A 6,227-nucleotide genomic window follows, 5' to 3' on the forward strand; every position below is an offset into this window, starting at 1 on the left:
AAATTGACTCTAGTGGGCCTTAGCCCATCACTTATTGGGTGAAATGGAGAAATAAGGTCCCATACTATTTTTATAATTTGCTGACTAATTTAGGAATTAAGAAATTCATATATGGGTGTTTTGACACAAAATTGACTAGAATCAAATTAGTAACAATTATATATCGTGTTTAAAAGTCCATATTTGAGATACAAATTTGAGTTGAATTGAGTGATAAAATTTATATTTAGGATATTGAATTCAGTTATATTGTCATAAATATCCCGTATCCTTTTTTGTAATTTAAGAAAATATATTTTTTCTGTTGATTTTTTAGAAGTAATCAATCACACATATATTTTCCAAGTTTCAACACTAAATTGAGATATCAACTTTAAAATTTTACATATATTTTATAATTTTTTTTTTCATGTAATCATTGTACTCGGTAGACGAAATACTATTTTTCATAAACTCAACAAATTTACAACATATTTTTACATTTGTGGAATGCATAGGTGGAACAAGTAAAAACAAGAAAAGTATATCATTAATGGGTTTAGAGGTTTTTATTTATTTATTTATTTTAATAACATCATAGGTCAAATTGTATGTTAAATTTGTTATATCCATGTATGTTTTGGTTAGTTTAGAATATTTGCATATGCTACTGTTCATAAAACTGACACAGAATTTTATCAACATTGTGGCTAAAATTGAGAATGGATGTTAGAAACAGATGCCTCTATATTTATCCTATGAAAATACGCATCTCAAATCTTTCTAATACAAATTTATGTGTAGTATATAAGTCTTTTTAAATGTGCAAATTGCATTGCTTTTTTTTTCCCTCTAAAATCTAACTAGACATGTATTTATGCATGTTAAAAAAAAAAAAAAAAAAAAAAAAAACAGGGAAGGCTATTAAATTATTATTATTTTTTTTTTTTTAAAACTAAAACTTGACAAATCGTAAATCCCTATCTTTTAATCTTTTATCAATTTAAATTTCAAACTTGACAAATTGTATCAATTTTGATCAATCATGTTTGAGGTTTTAATTGATGAAATTGAAAGTTTAGGGTTCAAGTTGACACAACAGACCAAACTTAGGGACAAAATTGATTTGTTTTCGATTCCTTATTTTTTAACATGTCATTTGATCTTCGTTTAACATTAAAAAGATTAGGACCTATTTCGATTGAGCCTAAAAATATGTTTTTCACAAAGTCATTTTTATACACAAATTTGTTTGGTTCAATAGATATTTGAAGTGTTTCTATACATGTCAAATTACAATAAAATACTATTATTAGACATTATGAACTATTGATTAGTTGAATTGGTTGATTGAAATTGGTTGTTGGAGTTGGTCTTTGTTGGAGTTTTCATCGGAGGTGATTTTTTGAGTTGTCAAGGTGATTGTCGGAGTCTACGAGAAAATGTAGTTATCAGAGGTGGTCACCGTGACTGGCAAGTGGAGTCATTGAAAACATTGTAGGAAGAGTGTTGGAGCGAGTTAGGATGAGTTGGTTAATAATCAATTCAATTCCATCATTTCAAGTTAGAGGACCAAGCATATAGTTGATAATTGTTACCAATCGAACCCAACTCAAATTGGTGAGTCGATCACCCCTATATAAAAATTTTATATATAGAAAATGAAGTATAATTTATTTGCATTCAACCTTACCATAACTATATTTATATTTATTACTATCAATTCAAGCATAGCTCCACTATATATACATATAAGTATTCATCCTCTAAAAAGTGAGGAGTTTGCAATTTTCCCTACACTACATAGCGTTGAAATCGAAATGTGCAACATTAATAAAAGAATTTGAATCTAACCACATTTTTTTTCCTCGACTAATAACACAGACAAAGGTTCAAACTAAAGAAAAAAATATGTCACAAGACACAATATAATATAACATATCTTCTCGCATTCACTTGAAAAAAAAGTTTGAAAAAGAAAATTTATATTTTGCATGATAAAATAAGATTGTTTAGAATATATTTTCAAGTGTTAAAAAATAAGTCATTTTGACAAAATTAGAATGTTTAGCAACTATTCAAAATAACTTTTCAATTGTATTTTAATCCATTCTTTATCATAAGTGTTTCAATAAAAATGAATTTTTTTTAAAACACTTTTTTCTCAAGCTAATCCAAACGGAACTTAATTAATACTCGAAAATTTTGCATTTATTATTTTAGATATTATATATTTTTTAATGTCATATATTCATACATTTTTGTTGGCCCAAAACCATAGTATAATTTTGTACTCTAAAAAAAATGTATTGTTTCGTATTCATCATTAATAATCAGTCATTGACATCAAAATGTCTATTGTATACGAAACTATTGAACTGATTCCGTATCTAATAATTTTCATTGACATTTTTAATATTTCCCCCCAAATCAGATCAAATATACAACACAGAGAACCTGTTTAGTTTACCATGATTCTATTTTATGTTTTTAAATTCATGGAATTGAGTGAATTTATGTTTGACAAACAATCCAAATTCTATTTTTTAAGATCGTTTTCGGATTATGTGATCTAAACAGTGCAAATCTGAAAATAAGATTTTTATGTTTTTTAATCCATAATTTGAATTTTGAAATTAAAAATGCAGAATTATATTAAATAAAGATTAAAAAAATAAAAAATATTATGTCATGTTATAAACCCAATTCATTTTTAAAAATTTAAATATGTATTATGTAATATATTATAAATTAAATGAAAATTATTTTAAATGACAAAACTGATGAAAATATTTATAAATAATAGAATAATATCATATTCTATCCATGATAGATCGCGATAGACTACTGTATGTGTCATCATGACACAATTGGACACACATATTAGTCTATCGTGGCCTATCGCGGTCTATTGCATATAGACAATGAAATTTTGCTATATTTGTAAATATTTTGGTTCATTTTTTCTATATATGAAAACAACCCTAAATTAAATTAGGTTAAATTCTAAATTTAGTCTCTATGGTTTGGATAAAATTAAAGTTAGTCCATGTAATTTTAAAATTTAAAATTTAGTTACTATTGTTCGATCGTCCTTATGGTTTGTTAAATCCTCTTAAGGACTATTTATTATGAAACTTTTATCAAACCATAAAAGGTAAATTCTAATTATAAACCAGAAGACATAAATTTTTATTGAAAACTATAGGGACCAAAATTTCAATTTTTCCAATAAATTATATAATATTACGAAACAATTATTACACAATTTTTGTTAACATAAAACATGTTCATAAATTAATTTACAATAATTTATTATCAACTAATATTTAGTTTACAATTGTTTGGATTAGAATTCACTTTCTGAATTCTGCTACTAAACACATATATGAAAAACATGAAATACAACTTTATTTTTATTTAATCATTTGTTTTCACATTCGGTACTAAATAGATCCTAAATATTTAGAATTTTATTAGACACAAAATTCAATTTTGGTTAATAGATTCGTTAATTTAAAATATCTCAAATATGTCATGAAGCAGTTAGTTTAAAATTTTAAAATTTAGGGATCCTTTTAGACAAAAAAAAAAAAAAATGGAAATCATAAGAGGTTATTATACATTAAATTAAATGTTGATACACCAGCTTATTAAACAAAAATTGGAAAAACCAATATGCAACTTATGATAGTACAGTTATACTTTAGCTTTAAAACATCATTTTGATCATTATAACTGAAGCACGTGCATATATGACAAGACATTCAAGTTGCTTGCTACCAACACTCTCCAGTAATTGTCAACTTCAACACAATTGTTCAACTAATTAACATATATAACTTCCACAAGAGATTAGGTGTTTAATTCATTTACCTCATGTTGTTGAATTAATTAAAAAAAAAACTCTTCAATAATTTTTTTTCCTAGAAAAATTATAAAAGTACAAATTTTGAAATTAAAAGTAAAAACTTGAATAGTGAAAAAAGAGAAAAAAAATTAAATGAATAAACATAAATCACCTGATACATCCTCAACGTATAAACTTTACCAAATCTTGAAAAAAATTGAGGTGTTTTTTTCTTATAAAAAACTTAACCAGATTAGATAATAGTTTAATTTATTTTAATTCACCCATTAATTTTAATAAAAATAATAATAATGTAAAAATTATCAAAAAGTCACTAATTTTAATAAAATAAAGTTGTAAACAAAGATAAGTTTAACCAATACACAAATTAATATTTGAATAACTAGGTCAAAATTTCATAAATTTTAAAAATAGAAAAATTTAGGTGCTCTATTAGATGTACCTATCTTGATGCTTCCCAAGTATGATCTAATAAAATATTGTTGTCATGTGACATTTATATTTTTTTTTTAAAATAGTTTTTTATGATTTTTTTGGTAGAAAAGTGAGGAGCATATGGACTAGGCGCACCTAATCATTGTTCTTTAAGAAAGAAAGAAAAGAAAAAAAAAAAAAAAAGGCTAATTGCATAAATCACTCATAATGGTATTTGCAATTATGCCTTCAATTTTTCAATTGTAAAAAATGAACCCTCAGATTTATAAAATGTTAAAATTTGACCCTCAAACTTAAATTATTGTAAAAATTGCAATAATTATATAAAATAGTTTTAAGGGTCAATTTTTATCATTTGGGATTAGAATTTTTATCATTATTATAAGTTTGAAGATTACCATTAAAAGTTTGAGAGAGCAATTATAACTATCATCATATCTCAGGATAGATTTTTTAATTTACCCTAAAAAATTGACTCTCATATAATTATCGTAAAGTATCATCAATTTCACGATAGCAAGAACTTCAAGATTGCAGCCTTTTTTAAAGTTAAAAATTAATATTGTAACACTTTCTTTAAGTTTGATCAAATAAATGAAATTTATTTCCTTTTTGTTTTGTAAAAAGTGATACAAATAGATAAATTTATGGTCAAAATTGGTTTTTCCACTAAAAAGGACTATTTTGAAAAGAAGAAGGATTAGATAGAGTTAGATTACACCTCATGTTTCCTACATCTTTACTACACAAAAGAAATTAAAAATATATATATATATTTTTAAAAAATCCAAAAAATATTTACACTGTACTCTTCAACTTTTTCTATAAAATGTAAATATTTTAAAACATTTTTTTATATTTAAAAAGACCCCTATTTTATTCAACTATATTTATAAATGGGACAAACCCAAGTTTTTCTTCACGTGGGAAAGCATTTCTTCACCAGCCGCAACCACGAAGAACCGAAGCTTCAAATCTCGATCCGATCGTCATCTTCACTACTCTGAATCAACACATTTTTGTCACGCAATTCATAGACGAAAGCTTTTAATCTCTTGTCTGCCTCCGAAAAGGAACATAGCAGATTTAGCCATCGCAAAAGAGAGAAAGGAAATGTACCTGATCTGCTTCTCTGCAACGAAATCCTGAAATGACCGATCATTCTTTGTTGATCAGAGACGAAAACCCCGCAAGGTATGAACAATTTTCGATTAAACCATTTTTGTGGACAATTTTCAGAAGAATACAGAGGTAGCAGCATCGTATCCTTAAATAAAATGGTGAAAGAGAGAAGAGGACGCTCTGAAATCTGAATCGGGAGATGAATCGAGTGGTAAATTGGAAGTAATTGCGTTTGATTGTGGTGCTTTCAATTTTAGGGTTTGCAGAATGAATAGTTGAATCAATACTGACTGACAGTTGCTAATAATTGATGGATGGATTTGTCTTTTGATGATCGGACTGTTCACCTTCACCTTTTTGTTTCTGACAACACGATTGGAACATCATTCGATAAGGAGAAGACAGATCGGTAGGGTGCAGGCGGAGGTAACGGCGGAGGCCGGCGAGGTGGGCGGAGATGAGCCTCAATCAACTGGCGTAGGGACAGGCCCTACGGTGGAGATGGGAAGAAATCACGAAGCGACTTTCACGCAATGAGAAGAATATTCTTACCTGCATGTCATTTTTTAAATTTCTTTGAAACATATATTCGAGAAAATAATATATTTTCGTCTCTCACTTTATTTAGTTTCTAAATTTAAAAATATTACATATTTAGTTCATAAATTTTAAGTTTTGTTTTAATTTAGTTAAGTTTTAAAATGTTATAATTTTACTTTTGAGATTTGAGTTTTGTTTCAATTTGATTCTTGGATTTCAAGATTTTACATTTTTAACCTCAATTTTAATTAAATACTTACTTTCACTCATCGATGTCAAT

General features: G+C 26.4%; 1 long non-coding RNA gene across 1 annotated transcript; it reads right to left on the reverse strand.

Annotated features, from left to right (window-relative positions):
• Positions 1–5,041: 5,041 nt before the first annotated feature.
• On the reverse strand, positions 5,042–5,687 carry LOC150032833 (uncharacterized). The gene is made up of 2 exons (XR_016524768.1): positions 5,405–5,687; positions 5,042–5,288 (listed from the first exon to the last, which is right to left on the reverse strand). It is a non-coding gene; the product is annotated as an uncharacterized LOC150032833 (long non-coding RNA).
• Between the last annotated feature and the right edge of the window lie 540 nt (positions 5,688–6,227).

The sequence above is a fragment of the Benincasa hispida genome, chromosome 11 (assembly GCF_027475165.1).
Source record: "Benincasa hispida cultivar pf3 chromosome 11, pf3_genome.v1.1, whole genome shotgun sequence".
NCBI classification, from domain to species: domain Eukaryota; kingdom Viridiplantae; phylum Streptophyta; class Magnoliopsida; order Cucurbitales; family Cucurbitaceae; genus Benincasa; species Benincasa hispida.